Here is a 21645-nt window from a genome sequence, read left to right on the forward strand (position 1 = left end):
CATAAGGAAGATGTAGCTGGTCACTTGTAGATCTTGTACTCCAGATTTGCAGAGTGAGCACTCAGTGTCATAGGCCAGATTACCTGGGCAGAAATGGTGTGTGAGAATGAAGAAACCTTGCCTCTCTTCAGATTGTCCTATCTGTTTTCCTGCAGTGGCAATTGTTCTCATGGGACAGAAATTTTAATTAGATCTACTGTCTTGTAGAATAGATCAAATCAATGCAGTCATGTATAAGGCAGGATATCTACTAAACGCAGCTTTTTCTCATGCTCTATGGTAGGCTATCTGGATCCAAATCCAACTGAATGGCTGATTGATTGTCCTACTTGAAAGCCTGTGACTTTAGTAGCAGAAAGGCAATATGCACTAATTACTTTACAAAACAGAGGAGGGACACAAAGGTTATCTGAAGGCTGGAGCTCCTCCCCTATGAAGATAGGCTGAAAGAGCCAGGGTTGTTCAGCCTGGAAAAGAGAAGGCTTCAGGCAGTCCTCATGTGGCCCTCCAGTACCTGAAGGGGGCTTATAAAAAGGAGGGAAAGAGACTCTTTATATCGGCAGATGGTGACAGGACAAGAGACAGTGGTTTTTAAACTGAAAAAGGGCAGCTTAGGTTAGATGTAAGGAAGAAATTGTTTACTTGGAAGGTTGTGAGACAGGAGCAGGTTGACTGGAGAAGGTGTGGATGCTCCACCCCTGGAAGTGTTCAAGGCCAGTTTGGATGGGACCCTGAGCAATCTGATCTAGTAAATGGCGTCCCTGACCATGGCAAGTGGTCTGCAACTCAATTATCTTTAATGTCCTTCCTAACCCAAAACATTCTATGGTTCCATGATTCTTCCTTCTGCTAATTCCCTTTGCATTTCAGGAAATCAATCTTTCAGCTAGTGTTCCCAAGAAAAAAAGTGAAAAGGGATCTAAAAAATTGATTTATATTGTTGCTAAAGTTGTCAATATTTCCACCAATTTTCAGTTTCCACTAACATTTCAAGTCTTATAATGGTGAATTTCTTTCTTCCCTTCTATTGTTTAAGTCAAGAGAGTTTGCTGATTCCCAAGCCATAGCCTTCCAACCCAGCCCCAAAATCTTCTGCTTTTCCCTCTCTATCTGGAGTAAATGTGGTAGTACAAGCACCTCTTCATGAGATGCTGATAAAAACTCTGTTGAGCCTGCTGAGATTGGTACAAAATTAGTGTGTAGGTAAAATCTGTGCTGGGCTAAAAGGAGCTAGGAGCCTCCTCCTGGAGAGAAGTCTTCCTGCACTTGCACTGCCAGCCCAGACACATGAATGAGGCCTTTCCAAGTTCTCTGGCTGGATTCCTCCTCATGCCCCAGGCTGGGTGACAGTTTGCAATGGCTCCTCTCTGTTGCTCTTGCATTTTAAATTGCATGCACTTCATCCTGACCACAAATGCAGCAGAGCTATTCTAATAGGAGTAAAGCAACAGTCCAGAAAATGCCAGACGGAAGCAGCTGTAACAACATCAGTGGTGGTGTCCCAGGAGGGAAGGACAAGTTTTTCAGCAGGAGGTGAGTCATATGATTTTTGCTTCAAAGTACTTGTTTGAGAGCATTGCCCACAGACTCTGCTGCTGAATTTACTTCCTTCCTACTTCACAGTAAAATGTAATGGTAAAATATTCCCTAAACCCTTTATGATTTTAATTAATGGGATATTTTGGCTTAATAAAGTAGAATAAATAAGCTGTTTCAACTGTTTGTTTCAGTAAGATTTTACTTTCCAGATGGGAGGCTCTCTATTTAGTCCATAACTTTAAAATCTCTCTTCTGGTAGAGAGATGCTATGTGTAAGGCCTGGCTTTTAGCTTTCTTCCCTTAGCACCAGTGACTAGCAAAACTATTTGAAAAGGAGACTTCAGAAAATTCCACAGCAAAAATGGCAATAGAAGCTCACTCTTCCAGTGCCCCTGCAGAGCCCATGCAGAACACACAGCTGCTGCACGTCTCCAGCTTCTGCCCTCTGAGTAGCACAGCAGATTTTTGGGTTTTCTCTTGATCAACTTCTTGGGACATTCCTTTCAGGTATTTTTGCCATCAATGAACATTAATCTCAAAGGTATCAGCAGAAATAGTACCAGAATTTTTTTTGGAGCAGAGAAGGGAGATATTTCTCAGCTGAAGGATGGCTGTTAGCTGCCAGATTTCACAACAAGCTTGCAGAAGGAGTAAGCCTTTATCAGAAAGTGGTATATAATAATTTATACTAAGTGCTGAAAAATAGATAATATGATTTCATTATAAAGCAGTGTTAATTAGAAGTTCTTCTTGTGGAGACAGTGTCCCAGATTCAATAACACTCTGATTAGCATTACTGTGAAGCACACCAAAGTGAAAAATATAAACTCTACGGAGAACCTTAATGTACTGAGTGCTAGTCACACATTACATCTTAATATTTTGACTTATTGCCATTTTTAGCATTGATTGCTTTAAAACTACAATTTTCTCTCAAAAGAAAATTAAAAACCCTCTTTTATATGGCTGTTTGCTCTCTGCCAGCTCTTCCAAAGTGTCTGCCAAATGAGGAGGAAAAAATGTTGCATTTCATTTTAAGTTGAGTAAATGAATTTTAAAAAGTTAAGATAATGGATGAGAATTTTCTGAATGTGGATCAAATATATCAGTGTTATTTAGTCCAGTAATGAGTAAGGTCAGAATTAACTGCATTTCATAACTTGCATGTGTACCTGTGTCTCTGTGTATCCATGAACACAGATCCTCTGTTGCAATTTTGAGAAACACATGGAATTCCTTCCTGCTTTAAAATTGGTGATGTTTGTGACACACTTCTTTTCAAACTGCAGTGTTACTCAAGGGTAATGTTTTGCTTTTGCTAAATGTGCATGCACTTGCTTGCAACACGATCCCTGCAATTAGTAGTGGCTGGAGGCTCCAGTAGGAGCTGTGTGCCTGGGCACCACTCTGCACTTTAACCACATGCTTGTAAACACTCCAATGGCAGCAGACAGGGATTTGATGATTTCTTTTCCCTTAAAGAACTCGGAATTACTAGTTTCTCATTCTGTTTTAGCTATATAAAACAATAGAGTTGTTGAAGACTCCAAGCAGTTTTATCAGAAACAGAAATATCTGTCTGTCTCAAAGCACAGAGGGCTACATGTCTTTCTCATAGAATCATAGAACCATGGAATCATGGAATCATAGAATGGCTTGCATTGAAAAGTACCAGATCATCTAGTTCCAGCCCCTCTGCTGTGGGCAGCGACACCTTCCACTAGACCAGGTTGCTCAATGCCCCATCCAATCTGGCCTTGAACATTCCAGGGATGGGTCATCCACAACTTCTCTGGGCACACTGTTCCAGTGCCTCACCACCCTCTGAGAAAACAATTTATTCTCAATATCTAATCTAAACCTCCCTTCTTTCAGATTTAAGCCATTACCTCCTGTCCTATGCCTATATACCCTTGCAGAAAGTTCTCCAGCTCTCTTGCAGGACCTCTTTAGGGGCTGACAGACTGCTCTAAGGTCTCACTGAAGCCTTTTCTGCCCAAGGATGAGCAACTCTAACCCTCTCAGCCTGTCTTCATGTCAGTCTGGGGCTTCAAGACTGTTAGTTGGCAAAATGAATTGCAAGTGAATGGAAGGTTTCATTGTGCTTCATATTCTTGCCAAAACCACAAGAGGCCTATCCAGTTTTATTAATGAAATGGAAGATAAAAGAAAAATTAAAAGGCATTATGTTAGTTTTTATAACAAAGATCACTCAATCATTTGAGCCAGTTCTACTGATATACTTTACAGGGAGTGGCATGTGTCACCATGTGGAGTAAAAAGATGGAGCAGTTCAAAGATTTTCCAGTTTCCTTCTCAGTACTGAGGAAGCATGAAAAAATTAGAGCCAGACTTCAGACGGTGGAGAGCCTTATATGTTGGTTTCGGGCATGTTTACATGTAGCACACTGCATGTGTCAAGCACAACTGAGAAGCCAAAGGAATGCTATTATATATCTTAAAATGTCCATCTTTAAATCTGCTTTTCTGAAAAACTATACCACAAAGGGAGGCAGAACAGCAGGTGCTCTTGAATGTTGTATTATATTTTTCATCAAGTTACCCAAATTGTGGATTATAACGAAATATGTGTAGTAATTTAAGAAAATTCTTCCAATCTGGCAAATATAATCTATAATTTGCTGGTTTATCCTCCCTTTACTTCAATACTTCTTTCTTCTTAAATGGAAAACTCCTGTTTCCCACTCAAGTGGGCTACACCATGGTATTTTCAGCGTTCCCTGGTGACTGTGCAGTTCCACCTGAGCTAGAGGCACTGATGTGGCTGTGCTACCATGCACAGGTGACACAGTCAGACACATGGCATCCCTCCGTTACTCAGCCACTGTTCAGCACCAGTTTTCACAATCCTCTTTACAGGTCTTAAAGCTCTTTTCCAGCCCAAATAGTTCTTTGATTCTGTGACCATGAGTTGGTGTTGAAATTCTGTCACTGCTACTTAAGAGGAGAGGAAAGAGGATAAAGCCAGACTATGTCTTTTACCAGCTTATGAAGGATGAGTTTTCTGACAAGTGGTTTTTAGGCTGCCTGAACTGTCTGAGATTACTGTTCCTCAGTTTCAGTCAGTTTGAAGTGTTTACACAGTGCAGGTCACCAAACTGGATCAGATTGAGCCATTAGGCTTGGATCCCAGTCTGGAACATTTTGAGAAGATAATGGTGGACTTTTAAAATCCCAGCTTTCAGACAGCCTTCAACAACAAGAAAAAGATTCTGTTCTACATTTTTCACATTTAGAACATAGCTCGTGTTAGAAAGAGCCAATTTTAAAGAACCACTTGATTTTCACACATGATACTTCATCAGTCATATCTCTTGCTCTCACAGCTTGCCTTCTAAAGGCTCTGTATCTCCCATGGGTCTCTCACATACCCAAATAGATCACTCGCAATGGGAAGAGGAAGGAGCATCCAAGAACAAGCAATGCTAAAGGTCAGTGCTTTTCCAGGCCTTGATTCCAAAAATTGTAATTTAGAAATTTTTCAGATTCTGTAGCCTCCCATTTGAACTTTCTAAAGGAAACTTCAAGGAGATCAGATTTGTCACTAATAGTAATGATGGACTGGTGGGCTGCCATAGGGACTTCCCACCCACTTGCTCATGGTCTTCTCAGATGTCATGGGACTTGGTGGCAAGGGGATCATTAAAACAACCACTGTGGGGCTAAGCAGATCTGCTAACAATTCTCTGCTTGGTGGCAGAGAAGATGAGAGTTTATGATTCCTCATTCTCAAGAGGTATCATTTATAACTTGGGAAGATCTGGAAAAGAGGACCAGAAGTGATCTCTTGTGAAAAGTCTTATTTTTATATTATGATGCCCTCAGATGGCCAGCGACTGGGAATTTCCCCTGTGACTCTCACCACAAGGCCAATGGCAAACCACATTAGGATTTTGTTCAAGGGAATGAAGAGGACCCTGTCTTTGACCAGGTCATCTTGGCTTTATCTTCAGGCCACACTGCTAGGGCGGCTCACAGATATTCTTCCTGCTGTGCTCTCAGAGCAACAGTAACTGTGTGGAATAAATGTGGACATAGTCCAGTTTCTGCAATGACCACAGGACAAAAAGACTTGTCTGACTCTCACTAACAAGGTGTTACACTTACCCTGACTGATGCAGCCTTTCTGAAGAAGGCAGAGTGTTCTTACAGATCTTTCATTGTAAATGAATATCATCAGGGACCAGTTTACCATGCAAAGCCAAATAAAGTTCACCTTAGAAATCCTGGAGCTGCAGTCTGTGGCAGGCTTTATAGCCTGTGAGATACAGCAATTAATTGCAAACAGGATTTGCAGTTCTTTTGGGGTAGAGAGACAGTCTCACACCAACATTTTCACTTGCAAATATTCTAAAATATCTCCCACCACAGAACAACTAAATCTGATTTTTCCAGGCATATAATGACTTGTACTAATTAAAGGACACTGCTCATATATGGACCCAATAAAAATAAATGAACAAAGCAAATAGACATGCAAATAAAAAAGAGATCTGATATGGCGTGGTATAAAGTTTAATCCAAATAAGGCTATGAGTGGGTTCTTCATAGAGCTTCATTGACAATAAAAAATGTATTTAAGGCAGTAAATGTACAACAGCTGGCAAATATCATGTGCCAAGTCTTATTTTAGATTAGTAAGAGAAAACGGAGGCTTATTAAACTGCTGCAGTGATTCCCAGGACAGCCAGTTGGATATTTTAGAACTTCTTCTTTCTGGTGCTACTAAATTAGTACACTTCATTGGGGAACCAGTAGCCTTGAAAATGAAAGAATACACAGGAGATATTGGATTGATGAAAAAAAAGCAAAAATAAACCTGAGAAAGGCAAACAGTCCATCCCAGCTTCAGTTCACTTAAAATGACTGAGAAACAGACATGAAGGCAATTCATTATATAGCTCTTGTCATCCTTGCACAGACAGGAGAGTGTTACAGTCAGTTTAATAGCCCCTAAAACGTTTTTATAAAATTTCTGCTTTTAAATTCTATTTATCATTTGCTTGCAATGGCATCAGTTTTAGAAAACTTAATTATAGATTTTAAAGCCCTATAAATATTATAATACATATTTTGTTTTACTTTTAATTTTTAAGAAACAACCAGATGATAATAAACCCTGAAGAGAAAATAGAAAAATTCCTATTCCTAAGGATTTTAGTATTTTGTTTGTTTGTCTATCTTTTTCTCTACTAGAAATATTAAAACAATTCAAGTTACAACTGTACCCTCAGTCACTGCCACTTAAATGGAAAAGATTTTTCAAAAAATTAATTTGTATTTTTGCTGAGATGAGCAGTGTAACTCAGACTGCAAAGTGACCAAAGGGATGGACCATGGGATCACAGAATCACAGAATGGGAGAGACCCACAAGGATCATCGATTCCACTCTTGTCCTTGCACAGGACAGCCCCAAGAGTCACACCACATGCCCGATGAGAATATGATGATAATGCCAAATGTGTCTGCCTGATGATAATATCATGATAATGCCAAATATGTCAATCATTGGAGAAGTCCCCGTAAGACTTGTTACCAGGTTTGCTTGTGTCCAGCTTCACTGAAATCTAAATGAAGGTGCTGCATGTAGAAGGAAGGAAGTTCCTGGTTTTTCCATGCAATAATTGTCGTGTGTCCTGCAGCTAAGGGAAGTTCAGTAAGTGAAATCTCCAGTGTGCTGAATCATCAGATTTAGAATAGGTCAAGCTCTGTGGTCACTCAGGGTTGGTTTTGCTTGATGAGAGGTGAGAGGTGATGGTGAGAGGTGGTGGCCCAGGAGCTCCCTTGGTCCCATTGCTGGTGCTGCCTGGGATGCTTGTCTGTTCCATGCCTGGATTCTGGGCTGAGGTCTGACCTTTCTCTTGAGGGGTTTCTTGCCCCTGCCTGCTGGTTTTTGGAGGGATTCATCCCTCTACAGCTTTATGGTTGTGCTCTGTGATTATGATTTATTTTGCAATGAGTAAACAGCAATACTGGAGAAATTTCCTGGAGCACCACTGGCCTTGAAATTCTCCATCTCTTAACCTGGCAGAGCTGGATTTTGGCATGAATATGCCTTGCAATTCAAAGCATTTTAGAAAGCTATATATGATTATTAAGTCTGGGTATGATTTTTTTTTGGTTTTTTCCAATCTCAAGGCTATGTGCATGATAGTGGAATTGGGGCATGTTCCTAAGATGTTTTAAAAAGTGCATGTAGCAAAGACTATGTGTTTTCAGATATAAATACAAACACATGATGTAAACATTATTTTATTTTTACTATTTATTTCCTTTCCTTTTTCAGCTTTACAAAGCAAAAACTCCTAACTGTAGAAATGTGGGCAGGAAATATGAAAATAAGATTCAATCTGAAGAATAGTAGGCTGATACATCAGATGAAAAACTAATTCAAAACATATATATTCAAGAAGAAAAATAAAAGGTAATTGAAAAGCAGTAATATAGAAGAGACCTAAGGGTAGCATTAGACAGGAAATTACAAAGCCATTTCAAATGCAATGTAATCATTACTTACATGAAATAATAATAACAATAATAATATTTTATCTATCTGACTGAAGATCTCAAAATGATTCATGGGCTTTGTACATTACAATAATTTTCCCCATCACTACGAAACATTCATCTTCAAGGTGCTTTTTCTGATGTTTCATATTTTTGCTCCCCTTAAAGTGCATGAAATTATTTGTAGTTATATCTTGCTGTTTGGGTTTCTGCTACAGGGTGATGGGGGTGGTGTCAGGACTCCCATCGCTGCTGGAGGGGTGAGAGCAGTGACCAAATTTTGTTAAAGTTGTGTTTGTGTGTTCAGAGGAGCTGCAGGTGGGAATCACCCTTCCAGGGACATCCCAGTTTCCTTTTAAAGCTGCTTTAGTTTTGCAGAAAGCATGCAGCTGGAGCTTTCCCTAGAAAATCAGTGTCCTGTGCCTGCACAGAGCTGTTCAGGGAGCCCCGAGGGAGAGGAGGTTTTCACTGGTGGAGATTTTCAAGCAAATATTGGGCTGGTTTGGAGAGAAAATGGTTTGTGCCACCACATCATGGGTTTACACTTGACAAACAGAGACCAGCTTTGAGCAATTTTATAGCACCCAGGTGATGCATGAACACAGCTCATTAATTAAAAGCTTAACAGAGGATCCATTATTATGTGTTTTTAAAAAAGGCACTCCAGTTTGTCATTTTTGAGGTGATAAACTCCTGCTGGGTGTTCTTATTCTTAATTCAATGATCCTACAGCCCCATTTGCCTATGTGGCTATCAAAATCAACCATTCAGAAAACAGCACCAGGACTGGAGGAATAGTTACAGCAGCTGTTCTCTGCTATTTCCTGGGATTTCAGTTAAGGTATAAGACCACTTGTAAATGCCTTCATTTTCTACAGTCATTAATTTTATTCATAATATTCAAGTAATATCCTCTTTTTCTTCTCATCAGCACTCTGTGATTTTATCAAGTGGTCTCATTTAGCTTAAATGCATGAAAATGTGTTGTAGACCATGCACAGAAAAAAACCTACTCCCTTTCTCATATAATTTTTTCCAGGATTCTTTATAAGCAGAGATACTTGCTAAGAAAAAGACAGAAATAATCACTCTTGAGGAAAAACTCAGTGTTCAAAGATAACAGCTGTGTGCACACCACTGCAATGTACAGTAGAATCTGTCAAATGGTTTATTCTCAGGGAAATGATTGCTCTGTGTATCCAGAAAAAATGTGAGGAGAAATTTTTCCAAATACATTTCTAAGTACTCATCATTCCTCTGCTGGTATGCACCTCTGTGTGTGCCTACGCACGACTTTCCATTTATGTACTGGGGATTTTCCAGGAGGAGGTATTCACCACTGAAGTATTTGGATCCTGCAGCTGCAGGTACAGCTTTGGACTTAGAAGCTGGAGAGAGTCCAGATGCTTCCAGCTTTTGTCAATTCCTGCTCTCTGAATTGCTTTGGACGCCTGCTCCAGCTCCTACAGTCAACACATTGCTTTTTTTTCAGTTTAGCGAAGGAAAAGGACAAGCTCTTCTGCTGGGCTTGCTTTGGAAGATACAAAGAGTAGGAAAAATTCTGCCTTGCATGTTGAAATAATATGGCCTATAAGGCTTTTTATGACCTTATATAGAAAAAGGACTTTCTGGAGTGCTTGAAATGCACGAAATAACGGTGGGGACAGACTGGACTCTGAAATGTGTGGCCTTTTCTTCTGGAGGTCTTTTCTTTCAGTGATCTGTCTAGTTTCCCTCTAAACCCGTGTAAACTTGTAGCTGCAGTAGCATTTTCATAGCTAAGGAAGGCATTTCCCTGTTCATCCTCTCCATCACTGGTGACTGTAGGGACTGTTATCAAACATCCACCAATATTCTCTGTTCTCAAGCTGAATTGTGCTTTTCTAACTTTCTTTTTTCCTATTACAGGAGATATTCCCTATGGCCAGGATCATATAGGTAGCATTTCTTTGCTTGTTTTCCAGATCTCCTATACCTTTTTAAGACTGGGAGATCAGAACTGTGCACACCATTCAAGAAGTGGGCACTGCATGGTTTTATACCAGGGACACACAGAGCATTACAATCCCTTCAGTAGCTGTGCTCTGTGCAGGGGGAACACCCTGTGCCACTCATGGAGCAGTCTGGCAGGCCCAGAGAGGTGTTTAACCCACCTTCTTCTCACCATCATACATCAGGCTCACTGCTGCAGATCCTGCTCCATGCTAAGCTCCACACAACAATCTAAAAAAAAGAGGCAGCCCTTGTGTAAAGAAAAAAGCATCACGAGGGAAAACACTGTGTCTTTGAGAAATTTATTTGAAACCTGAATTTGTGTGTTCAGATAATTTCCAAAAATTTCTGAACCACCCACAAAACCACTCACTTCTAAATTCCCTGTAGGGAATAAGTAATAGAAAAAAGTGAATTGAGAAAGTGAGCTTGACAGTGTCATATTTTATGTCTTTATGTTTTCATCTGTGCATTTTTCTGTTGACCACAAACTATTCAGCAATAAATCATACAGCTTGACCTTGGATAGCTTTTCCTGTAAGTTAACCTGTTTCAAGAAATACTGCACTTTGGGCCTGCCTATTTGTTTTATTTTGTTGTTGTTGTTGTTTTCTGTTCATTGTTGTTTTTCAGGTTTTTTTAATCTGTAGTGCAATTTACAGTGTGGTTGTACACTTTTAACATCACGTCTGTCAATGTTAGGAGTTTACCTTTCCCCAAAGGGAGGAAATCAAGGCCTGTGGTGAAAGCTTTTAGCTGTGCTTCCATACAAAAATCAAAAGCAGGTAACCACAGCAGAGAATCCAAGGCTGTGTAGATGTTAATGTGCTTAAACACCTTTCCATCATCCAAGGCTACTATATTTTTCCTGCTGTCTTTGCCCATGAAAACTGGGCCCAGCTTACATGTGTTACCATCATTCCTGCAATGCAGATGTATTTATTATATGTTTTATTGTCTCCACTGTTATGGCTAGCAGCAATTCAGACAAAATGATTCATTTAAACATCCGATCCTACGATATAATGTAGGACCTATTGAAGATTGTAGCCCTCAAGGCTATAAGGTTTCCCAAGACTGCAAAAAAGAGGTGTTATCTCTTCTCCAGTTTCCTTGTGACTTTGGATGTTCTCATGAAAATTCCCAACCCTTTTTGCTCATTTTCTGACAGAGCAAAAACCAAGGATGATATATTTAACAGTGGCTATAGCTGGCATTTTGATGGTAGAAAAGCTTTTGCCTTTTTAGCAGTCCAACAGGGCTTGCCTCTTCTCTTATCAAAACTGTCAATAGAAGGAAAATATGTCAATGTTAGTAATACATATCTTTATTAAACCCAGCTTAAAATGACATGGTTTCCTATTAATGTTATGTAGACACCTAAGTTAATGAAATACCAGTTAGCAGTGCAAAGTGAAGCACTTGGAAGTTTGGAGAGGTTTCAGGGAAGTTCTAACATGGACCCTGGATGTGGAAGCTGAAAAGCAGATTTTGAATTCTCCTGTTCAGCTACCTAAACTCTGCCTAAACTTTGGATGCCCAAACTCCACTGAATGCTGATTTTTTTCACTTCAAAGTTCTCCAGGAGCTTTCTGTGCAAATGCAAAACATCTTGACAGGATGTCTCAGGACTGAGTAATTAGTAATTATGTGTAGAGAAATACCTGATGGTATATCTCTGCTGAGAACTCCCAGGAGGGCATCCTTACTGCCAATCCATGTGTTATGTGAGATGGGAGAAGGCAGGAGTGCATTTTACCTTCCTGCTTTAAACTGTGTCACTGCACGGAGGGGTGGGGGTGAGGGAGAACTAAGAGTCTGTACAACACAGTGTGCGAGAAGCCATAAGGACCAGAAATGAGGTTTTCCCTATTTCCTGCACTCTAGATGAGTCATCTTGCTGACAGCTCATTTTCCTCTTTCCTCTTTTCTTTTCCCATGCCCATCCCTGCTACTGCCTGCTGCACTACAGCTCACATATTATTATTTCTCACATAATTCTTTATTAGTGCTTTTTCATGACCAGCTCTCCATCATCAGGTCACTGGTTCTACCCTGCCTTCAGATCCCAAGAATTTGAGCAGTGGGATCTTAGCATGCACACAGCTTTCACATCCAGACCTATGAGAGTCGTTCCTTTTTGCTACAGTTGCATAGAGCACCTGGAGAGTGTGAAGAGTCCATGGAAAAAATACAGACTATGTTCTAATAAAACTCTATTGTCCATGGACAATGGGATTGTTAGGGGTTTGTAACACAGTGTATTAGTGGTTTTCTTAAAGACTTCAAAAAATACATCCTACCTCTTACCTTTCTACTAGATTCAAACCCCTCTTTCTTACTAAGCAAGTAGAAGAATTTCCCAACACAAATGCCTTAAAAATTCTTTAACATAGAGAGAGCATGTATTTTCCCTTGACCTAATCTTGGACAACAGCCGCAGCTGGGATTTTAAAGCCCGCATGTGGAAACTTAAAAAGGGATCAAATTCCCCATTGACTTAAAAGTGCAGAGAAACTGCATCTGCTTAAGCTATTTGTAAAACTGGTCATTCATATCTTCCTCAAAAACATTTCAAAAAGATAACACTTTTTAATATAATTCTCAGGATGGGTAGAGAAAATGACTATTTGAATCATGTTGATTTAAGTAGTGTTTATCACATAGCACTGGCTGTTATGATTTTTTTCTGTAACTATATGTAGCAACCTATCTGAAGAACTTTAGCACAAAGTGTGTTTCAGACTCTCCCTGTTGCTCACTTCTGAGTTTCAATCCACTGAATCATTTCACATGGTATCAGGATGCATTTTTGCAGTCTTCATTTTTGCAATCTTTGCCTGCTGCTTTAACAGCATATGTGCCCCAGAACAGTTCAGCTGTATGGAGTTTAGGGATAGGTAGGACAAGATGACCCATCAGAGATTTGTGCTGATACTAGAAAAACTGAGAATGTGCAAAGAATTTCTGTACAAAACTGTAAATACACAGTTTGATGATCACCCTAAAATGCTGAGGTTTTCAAAGGGTAGTTAAAAGGACATCTTCAAATCCTATGTGTATTTTTTAATTAGTAACACTTAAAAAAAATCAGCAAAGAATAGCTGATTTTGAGGGAGGGTAAGGTAAACAGGGAGTGTATTGCCGTTCACTCGGGCAGTGTGAAGGTCTTTGGTGAATAGGTTTTGTTCTTTGCATGCCTCACTCAGCTGCTTTCCTTGTCTGGCGTAAGTCAGCAGAAGTGAAGCTGCGTGCTTTGCTTCCTTTCCAAACATCTGCCCTCGAGGATGGTTTTGTTTGTGCCTGCCCCAGAAACGCAGGGGCACGGGGCTTGCAGCGCTCTGCCCTCCCGAATCCAAGCTGTTGTGGAGCTGCCATCTCCTCCCTGCCTTCCCCTCCTGCCATCAGCCTCAGGGCACCTGATAGCCTCAGTGGTGGCCCCGGCTGGGAGCATCTCGGGGCTGTGTTTTCCTGCTCCCTCCGGGCAGCCCCGGCCAGGCAGCACGAGCTCGCTTTGACCCAGCCAGGAGAAGTCTGTATGGCATGTCTGTCCCTGCATGGGATCAAGGTGCTGGCCCTGGCACATGTCAGCACAGCAGAGCTGTGCTGGTACTTGTGTGAGCTGCTCCTGGCTCCTTGCAAGGGCTTGCTCCAGCATCGCCTGTGAAAGAAGGTGTCCCAAGCCTGCAGGGAGGTCACAGAGCAAATTCATCCCTCCGGGGCCCTGGAACAGCCGGCCCAGTGTGCCAACCCTGTGCTGCTGCCAGGGAGTCAATAGACATTTTGCAATATCTGCTTTCAGTCCCAAACAGGGCAACACATCTTAGATAATGCAATCCAAAAGCACTCAGCAAGCTGTCTCCTTGTCTGGCCAAGCCTTTCCCTAAACAAGCTGGCTTTATGAAAATATTTGGGCGAACTTCTGCTATGGAATTGGGCTCCAATGGTGTCAGCTTTGTTTAAATGTAAGAATGTTATAAAGAGAGCATTGAAGAGCAAACCAATGCTGGTGGCTAGGGGGTGTGAGGTTTGCACCAGAGACACTGACGGGGAGGGAAACGCCTTGGTGCTGCTCTCTCTCTGCCCCCTCACAACTGCCGATGCTTTGCCTTGTTTCCTTGCTGTTTGTTCTTCTGCTTTCCCTCTAAACTTTTTGCATCACCCTGGCCGCTTTCCCGAGCCGAGGCTCAGGGCTGGTTTGCTCGCTGGAGCCCTCCCACTGCCCTGTGCTCAGGCATTAACCCGTGTTGCCATGGGAGGGCTGTTTGTTACCTGGTGCACCAGGCTCCGAGGCTGGGGAGGACAGCTCCCGGTTAAGTCAACACACAGCTTCAAAAGTGCGTGAACTTTTGTGATATACACACCGGGGACAAAAAAAAGAAGGTGGATTTTGGCTGCTTTGAATGCACTTGAACTGGGCAGTGCCCATACCACAGCTCTGAGTAACCCATTTGGCACGGCCGGGATCCCCAGGGCTGGCTGCTCCTCGGAGGTAAAGCACAGCACTCGGGAAGCAAAAGTACCTTAGAGGTAGAGGAGAGGGTGATTCCAAATGGCAAAGGGCAAGCACCTGAGCAAAGCCTCTGTTTGCCCTGTGATTTTCAGGGTGTTGAGGAAAGCCCAGCTGAAACCCGGCACCACTCCCTGCCTCGGCTGCTGCAGCTGAGTGGGGAGCACGGGAGGAGAGAGATGTTGGGTGCAAAGGCTCTGGTCATGCTGAAATTTTACCGTGGAAATTGACTTTGTGCAATTAATAAGAACAGGAAATACTTCTTGTTTTCTCTCAGGAGGGGAACATTAAGTAATGGCTTTATCTTAATTTGTCAGGCTTTGCCCTAGGGACCAAAATTAAATGGCTGGAAGCCAGTGGAGACTGGAGAACTGAAGCATTAACACTCTGATAAATAAAAAAGAATTCATTTTAATTAGTTTTCCAGCTGAAAAATAATGAAGCTCTACATGCCAAAAAGATGTAATGGAGTAATGGAAAGGCCTGTGCTTATACAATGGAGCCTGATTGCAATCTCAGGGCTCCATTTGTATTCGTTTGTAGCATGAAACAAAGGAAGGTGTTTGGATTCTCTCTCTTTACATAAAGCCTCTGCTGCAGCACTCTGGGCTGGTCTTCAACCAGGCTTCCCACAGTCCTACTGCCAAATCTACAAAATTTTCCTGGCTGACATTCAGGAAAGTACTGCTCGGGCTCTAGGATGGAAAGTTAAAAGACTTTGCCTGGTTACTCTGAAACATATACAAACAGTACTTGACGTATGGCATTGATTCATCCTGCACAGGCTGTCCCTGCTATATCCCGGGGGGATACAGCATTGTAAAGTTCCCTGAAACTGCCTCAGTCACTGGTGTCAGTATCTAGTGAGAGGAGTCATCTTAAACACTTGTAGGGACACATTCCCCTGGGGAATTAGCAGCATGTAGCTGGACTGTAGCACTCATCGGATCCAGGGTGTGTTTAGCCTGGGATTAACAGCCCAGATGCATTTATAAAAAACAGTGCTATGGTCAAAAATACCATTAGTTACTATGACTAAGCGGCTGCCTGACGGCTGGAGGAGTGATAGACACTTCAATGCTCCGAGTTCCTATTTCCTGTTGTGGAGGGCTAGCAGAGCTTGAGTCACAAGCTCATATTTATTTACTGTATTGCTATCCAATTGGTAACAGATTTAAAAAACCTCTACTCAGTCAAGCAAATAGAAAAGGAATAGGAAATGTCTCACTGCTGTGAACAGTCTAACAGATATGCACCTTGTTTATAAAATCACATTGTGTCTGCAAAGACAATAATCAGTTGGGCAAACGTGCTCCTGCCTCTGCCCAGAGATCACCGCTTAGGAAGCAGGATTCAGAGGCTGCCCTGCTGTGCTAGTGTCCTGTGGGGAGCTGCACAACAGGAGCACGTCATGCCTACAGCTGCCTGCCTCTGGAGGATTTGTCCTGCAAGGGTGACATGGGCTGTTCCAGCTGCCACGATGCAGCCACCTCCACAGAGGGAGCAATGTACACTGTGCTCTTTGCAGCACTCCTCCCAGCCAGGATGGGCTTGGTTCCTGCCATAAGCCTCAGCTTTTCTATTTGCTTCTCCATAAATGGCCTGGATATATAAGGGCAAGAATTTACCCTTTGCTCATCAGCGCTTCAATCTACCTTCTGCCCACAAAGAGTAGGACTGTTACTTTTTTCACACTCAAAGAGCACTTGTGTGGTCTGCAGTCAAAATGACTCTGAGAAGAGCCCAGTGCAAAACCGGACATTGTTCTTAACCAGGATCCCATGAGAAAGCTCAATGTAAGGTATTGTCCACCCTTGGAGTTAGAAAAATGTGAATGATGCAGCAAAAAGCATCAGACTGGCTTAAACCTGAAGCAGTGCTGGGGTTTTTTTATGTCTGGCATTTTCAGGCTTTAGGTCAAGTTGTCAGACCTCTCTGGTGACTGGGAACTCTCTTTGAATCCAGTGTCTTATGGACAAACTGTGTAGTTCTGGAAGCTAGGACTCCCCAGATATTAAAAAAAAAAAAAAAGTAAAAATAAAGCCATCATTGAAATACTGATGTCAGGAGCAGTCAGCCATTTTCAGTTTATCAGGAGTCAGTTTTGATTGACTTTCCCAGTGGCAAGCTATGATGGAGAACAAATACTGCTTGCATACTGCCAGTCCTGCAGCAAGGGAAGAGGATCCCTGCTATATGAAGTTGCCATGTATGGAAATCGGTGGGAAGAGATAATTCCCACTTGCTACAACAAGCAAAAATCAGCCAGTAAAGAAGAAACCCTATGCAAGTTAGGAGATTAGAAAAACATATTTATCATAGAATCATGGAATGGTTTGAGTTGGGAGGCACCTTAAGCATCATCAAATTCCAGCCTGCCTGCCATGGGCAGGGATGCTACCTATAGGCGAGGTTGCTCAAAGTCCCGTCTAGCCTGGCCTTGAGCACTTCCAGGGATGGGGTATCCACAGCTTCTCTCGGAAACCTGTTCCAGTGCCTCAGCACCCTCCTCACAGTAAAGAATTTCTTCCTAATATGGAATCTAAACCTTCACTTTTTCAGTTTTAAGTCATTTGCCCTGTCCAATCACTACATGCCCTTGTAAAAAATCCTGCTCCTGCTCTCCTGAAGGCCCTCTTTAAGAACTGGAAATTGCTCTAAGGTCTCTCTGGAGCTTTCTCTTCCCCAGGCTGAACAGCCCCAACTCTCTTGCCCTGTTTTCATAGGAGGGGTGTTCCAGCCCTCTGATCATCTTTGTGGTCTCTTTTGGACTCTCTCTGACAGGTACACATCGATTTTGAGAGCCCCAGAGCTCAATGCAGCACCCCAGGTGGGATCTCACTGGAGTGGAGTAGTGGGGCAGAATCTCTTCCCTCAACCTGCTGGCCACGTTGCTTTTGATGCAACCCAGGATGCAATTTGCTTTCTGAACTGCTGCCCATTGCTGGGTCATGTTGAGGTTCTTGTCCACCAACATCCCAAAGTCTTTGTACTCAGGGCTGCTCTCAGTTCCTTCTCTGCTTAGCCTGTCCTTGGGATTGCACTGACTCAGGTGCAGCACCTTACCCTTGGCCTTGTTGATCTTCATGAGCTTCACCTGGGACCACCTCTCAAGCTTATCCAGATCTGTCTGCACGGCATCCCTTTCCTCCAGCATGTTGTTGGCCCCACACAGCTTGGTGTCATCAACAAATTTACTGAACACGCACTCAATCCCACTGTCTATGACATGGACAAGGTGTTAAACAGTGCCATATTACCAATCCAAGAGACGTGAGTACGAAGCAAATAAACAACTGTATTCATAAAGTCAAAAAAGGATGAGACATTAGTTTATAGTTTTACTTGGTTGTGTTTAAGTTGGGCATTTTATTTATTTCTTGCTCAATATTGTTTATGAGCGATGGCTGGTACCCAAGGTTTTGAATAAGCATCTTACTGTTTAAAATTACAAAATATGAAAATGAAAGATTGAGCAGATTTTTAAGGAATCATGCGTATTTAGGGACAGAAGAAAGCCTCAGCTTAGCTGCCTGTCCTCTTTTACACAGGCTTAAATGTTTTGTCTCATTATTTTGCAACTCATCCAACAGCTTGTTTTTGGTCAAAGCAAATACCTAAAGGCATGCAATCTTGATTACAGATGTGAACAGACAAATAATCCATCACTTGTTGTGATGATTTCTTTAAATAATTATGTGTCCTGATTTTAAAATATTTTTTTTTAAAGCTACATTTTTCTTTTGACTTGTCTGACCTTCTTCTGTTGGGTCTTGTTGTGTTTGGCCTCTTAGTACCAGGAATGTCTTTCAGTAAGATGTTTATACCCATGTGTGGCAAAAACATGCTGTTTTTTCAAGGGTAGTGTTTTTCTCAGGAAAAAAATAGAAAATAACTAATTTTTTATTGGGTTGAACTAACCTGTTATGAAGAGCCTTCTGTGTCATGTGTATGAAAAAATCATCTTCCTGCCCCTTTCAGCTCTAGAAAATCTAAGCCCTAAACCAGTAAATCACAGAAGATGTATATGGGTACTATTTGTCAGTGGTTGTATCATTCAGAACCTGTGTCATCATGGATTGAAAATAGATTATGTGCCTTCTGCAAGATACAGAGATCAGTTGACCAAACTGCCTGGTTGTCAGATATCATAGAATCACAGAATATGCTGAGTTGGAATGGACCCACAAGGATCATTGAATCCAATTCCTGGCCCTGCACAGGACACCCCAAGAATTACACCACGTGCCTGAGAGAATTGTCCAAACACTTCTTGAACTCTGTCATGCTTGGTGCTGTGACCGTTTCGCTGGGGAGCCTCGTCCAGTGCCCAGCAACCCTCTCTCTGGGTGCAAACCTTTTCCTGATACCAAACTTAAACCTCCCCTGACTCAGCTTCATGCCTTTTCCTTGGGTCCTGTCACTGGTCACAAGAGTGAAGAGATCTGTACCTGCTTGTCCACTTCCCCTTGTGAAGATGTTGAAGACTGTAATGAGGCCTTCTCTCAGTCTCCTCTTCTCTAGGCTGAACAAATAATAAAAACTTTTGTTGTATTTAAATAGACAGGGTTTTTATTCTATTTCTGATACTCAACCAAGGTTCTCAAATCAAAGGTTGCATGGACTCTTGTTATTTTTTATGTATGTGTTTAACAATCCAATGTCAAGTACCCCTGCATAAAAAAATGCTTAAAACTATGTTAAAAGTAAACTAAAGTAAAAAAGTAAACTAAAATGAGTGAAACAATTTTTGAATACTATCTCTTTGTATGAGCAATTGCAATGAGGATGTCATGTAACCTCAAATAGAAACACTCCATGGCACAGCACTGAGAAGGATCATCAAGCTTTGAGCCAGATCTGCCGTTTAGTGCCATAAGTTGCAGCAGTAGAAGTAAAAATCTTACAGATGGCTTAAGTCTAAGTATCATAGAAGAAAGGCTGAGCAAATGGTGTTTTGATTATAGCCTGTTGCCTTTGCACTTACAAAAATGGTATCCGACTCAAGACAAGTGCAATACTGACCTGGACATTAGCAACACAACAAGGAACAAGTTTCTGCTAATAATTGTGATAATCTGGTAAGATATGTAAGTCAAATGGTTAGTTTTGATTTGTGATTGTCATCTTTTCGACTAGAGCAGTGACTTCCATGGATAAACCATATATTTCAATGGCACCCTCACCTCCCATCTTCAAGTTCTTGGATTAGGTCAGAAAGCCAGAGTTGTAGGAAATGATGTAAAAAGTTCCCAAAGTCAAACTTAATGAATGAATGAGAGTGGTGGCAGTGATGGGCTTTGCTGCAAGATCCCTGTTCTAGCAGTGCCCAGCAGGTCTGTGGCAGGGCTACCCTGGCATTCTTTGTGCAAAACATCATGTGTCAGTAAGGTGAACTATTCAGAGAAGGTTCTGGATTCTTATTGCCATGTGAGGCCTTTTCACCAAACCAGCTCCAAGACCTGTGCCAAGGCACTGTAATTCAAAATTTTTTTTCTGGGTGAAACAGCGTTCCAGCTGGTGCTTTGAGAATCAGAAGGCATAATTCTCTATTTCAGCCAGTGCCTTCTCAATAAATTAATCACAGCTACATAGGCTTTTGCTCTTCCAGCAGAATATTACAGATTTCAGACCCCACAGCACACATACATGAATGGCAAGCTTTTAGAATGGGGCATGAAGTCCAACCATTTACTGTTTTCAAATAGGATGCTAAAAAGTCAAGACAATAAGCACCGTAACAATAATCACAGAACTCATTTTACAAAAGGAAAAAAAACTGAACTGCCAAAAAACAGGAAGTTCTTGAAAATGCTTGTATTTGTAACTACTATTCAAATTTAACAATAGACTGTGAGAATGTGCCCAGTATAATAGCTATTAGGAGTATCAGATACAGAAAGGAAAATCTGCTGCTGAATGGGAGGTCTATCCTAGCCATGTTCCACATGTCAGAGAATTAATTTCAGTGTTCAGTTTTGCTCGCCACTTGGCCACCATTGCTTGACATCTGCAAGGATTACCTCCTATCTTCCAGTCTGAAAAAGAGTGAACATAGTTTTCTTGTTACTGACAAAGTCAAAGTCATTTGAGGAGCCAGTGTAACTGAAAGGCTAAACAAGTCTGGTATGTTCATGGCTGTAACCTAAATGTGTTTACTGGCTCACCAGATCTCACTCTTGTGGTCTTGCTGTCATCATTTGTAATCTGCTTGTGCTCTGTGTGATTGAGCTGTGAATGCTTTTAGCATGATACTTTAATTTATCATGTTTTCACAGCACTTCACAAAATCTTTGGTTTCTTAATGTTTTATTACCAGGGAAAGAAGAAAAAGAAATATTTCATAAAGTCCCAAAATGAAGCATTGCTTAAAATTGATATGAGTTGGTACTTTTAAATGTGAATTTTCTAATTTTGCGCCTGTGTTCCTCAACCCACAGGTTCTCTGTCTCATTCTGCTGTTGCATCCTGTGTTATCATGGGCACATGTTATCATGGGACTGGACTCATTCTCCCTCCTCTAGCTGGTGAGCAGAGGTGACAAGATTTGGAGAACATTTTCCATGAGATCCTTGTACAATGGGGAGAGTTGAAGAGTGTGCTTGAGTCCTCATGCCTGTCCAAAAATCTCTGAGCAAGAGTCTGAGGAAGTGGATTCTATTATCCTTTACCATAGTGATATACTTTGTGAGATTTATGTTGTCCAAATTTCTGATACCAATTCATCAATATAGGCATAAAGAGGTCTGAAATTGTGATTGTAATATTTGGAACTTTGACAATACTGCACAAACTAAAAGTTTTTAAAATTTTCAATAAAAAGAATGTTTTAGTGCAAAGCTGCTTGGTATATTGCTTTGAAAAATTATTTTGTATTATTAACTATGTATAAAAATTAATTTACAAAATTAAAAGTCTTAAAAATATGCAAACAAAATACACTATTTTGAAAGAGGAAATTATGCTGATTTTTTAAAAAATTATTTGATGTAAAAAACATCTTTTGTTTGAAAGCTCATAGAAACTAAAGTATTTGTTGGAAAAATGTTTCTTTTAAATCTTTCAACTTCTTATA

At 41.2% G+C, this 21645-nt stretch overlaps 1 long non-coding RNA gene across 1 annotated transcript; it reads left to right on the forward strand.

Annotated features, from left to right (window-relative positions):
* Nucleotides 1–1298: 1298 nt before the first annotated feature.
* On the forward strand, nucleotides 1299–21409 carry LOC146443328 (uncharacterized). The gene is made up of 2 exons (XR_014846858.1): nucleotides 1299–1533; nucleotides 21011–21409. It is a non-coding gene; the product is annotated as an uncharacterized LOC146443328 (long non-coding RNA).
* Nucleotides 21410–21645: the final 236 nt, after the last annotated feature.

Source organism: Lichenostomus cassidix, chromosome 1Aa (assembly GCF_008360975.1).
Source record: "Lichenostomus cassidix isolate B80296 chromosome 1Aa, HeHo_3.0, whole genome shotgun sequence".
NCBI classification, from domain to species: Eukaryota; Metazoa; Chordata; class Aves; order Passeriformes; family Meliphagidae; genus Lichenostomus; species Lichenostomus cassidix.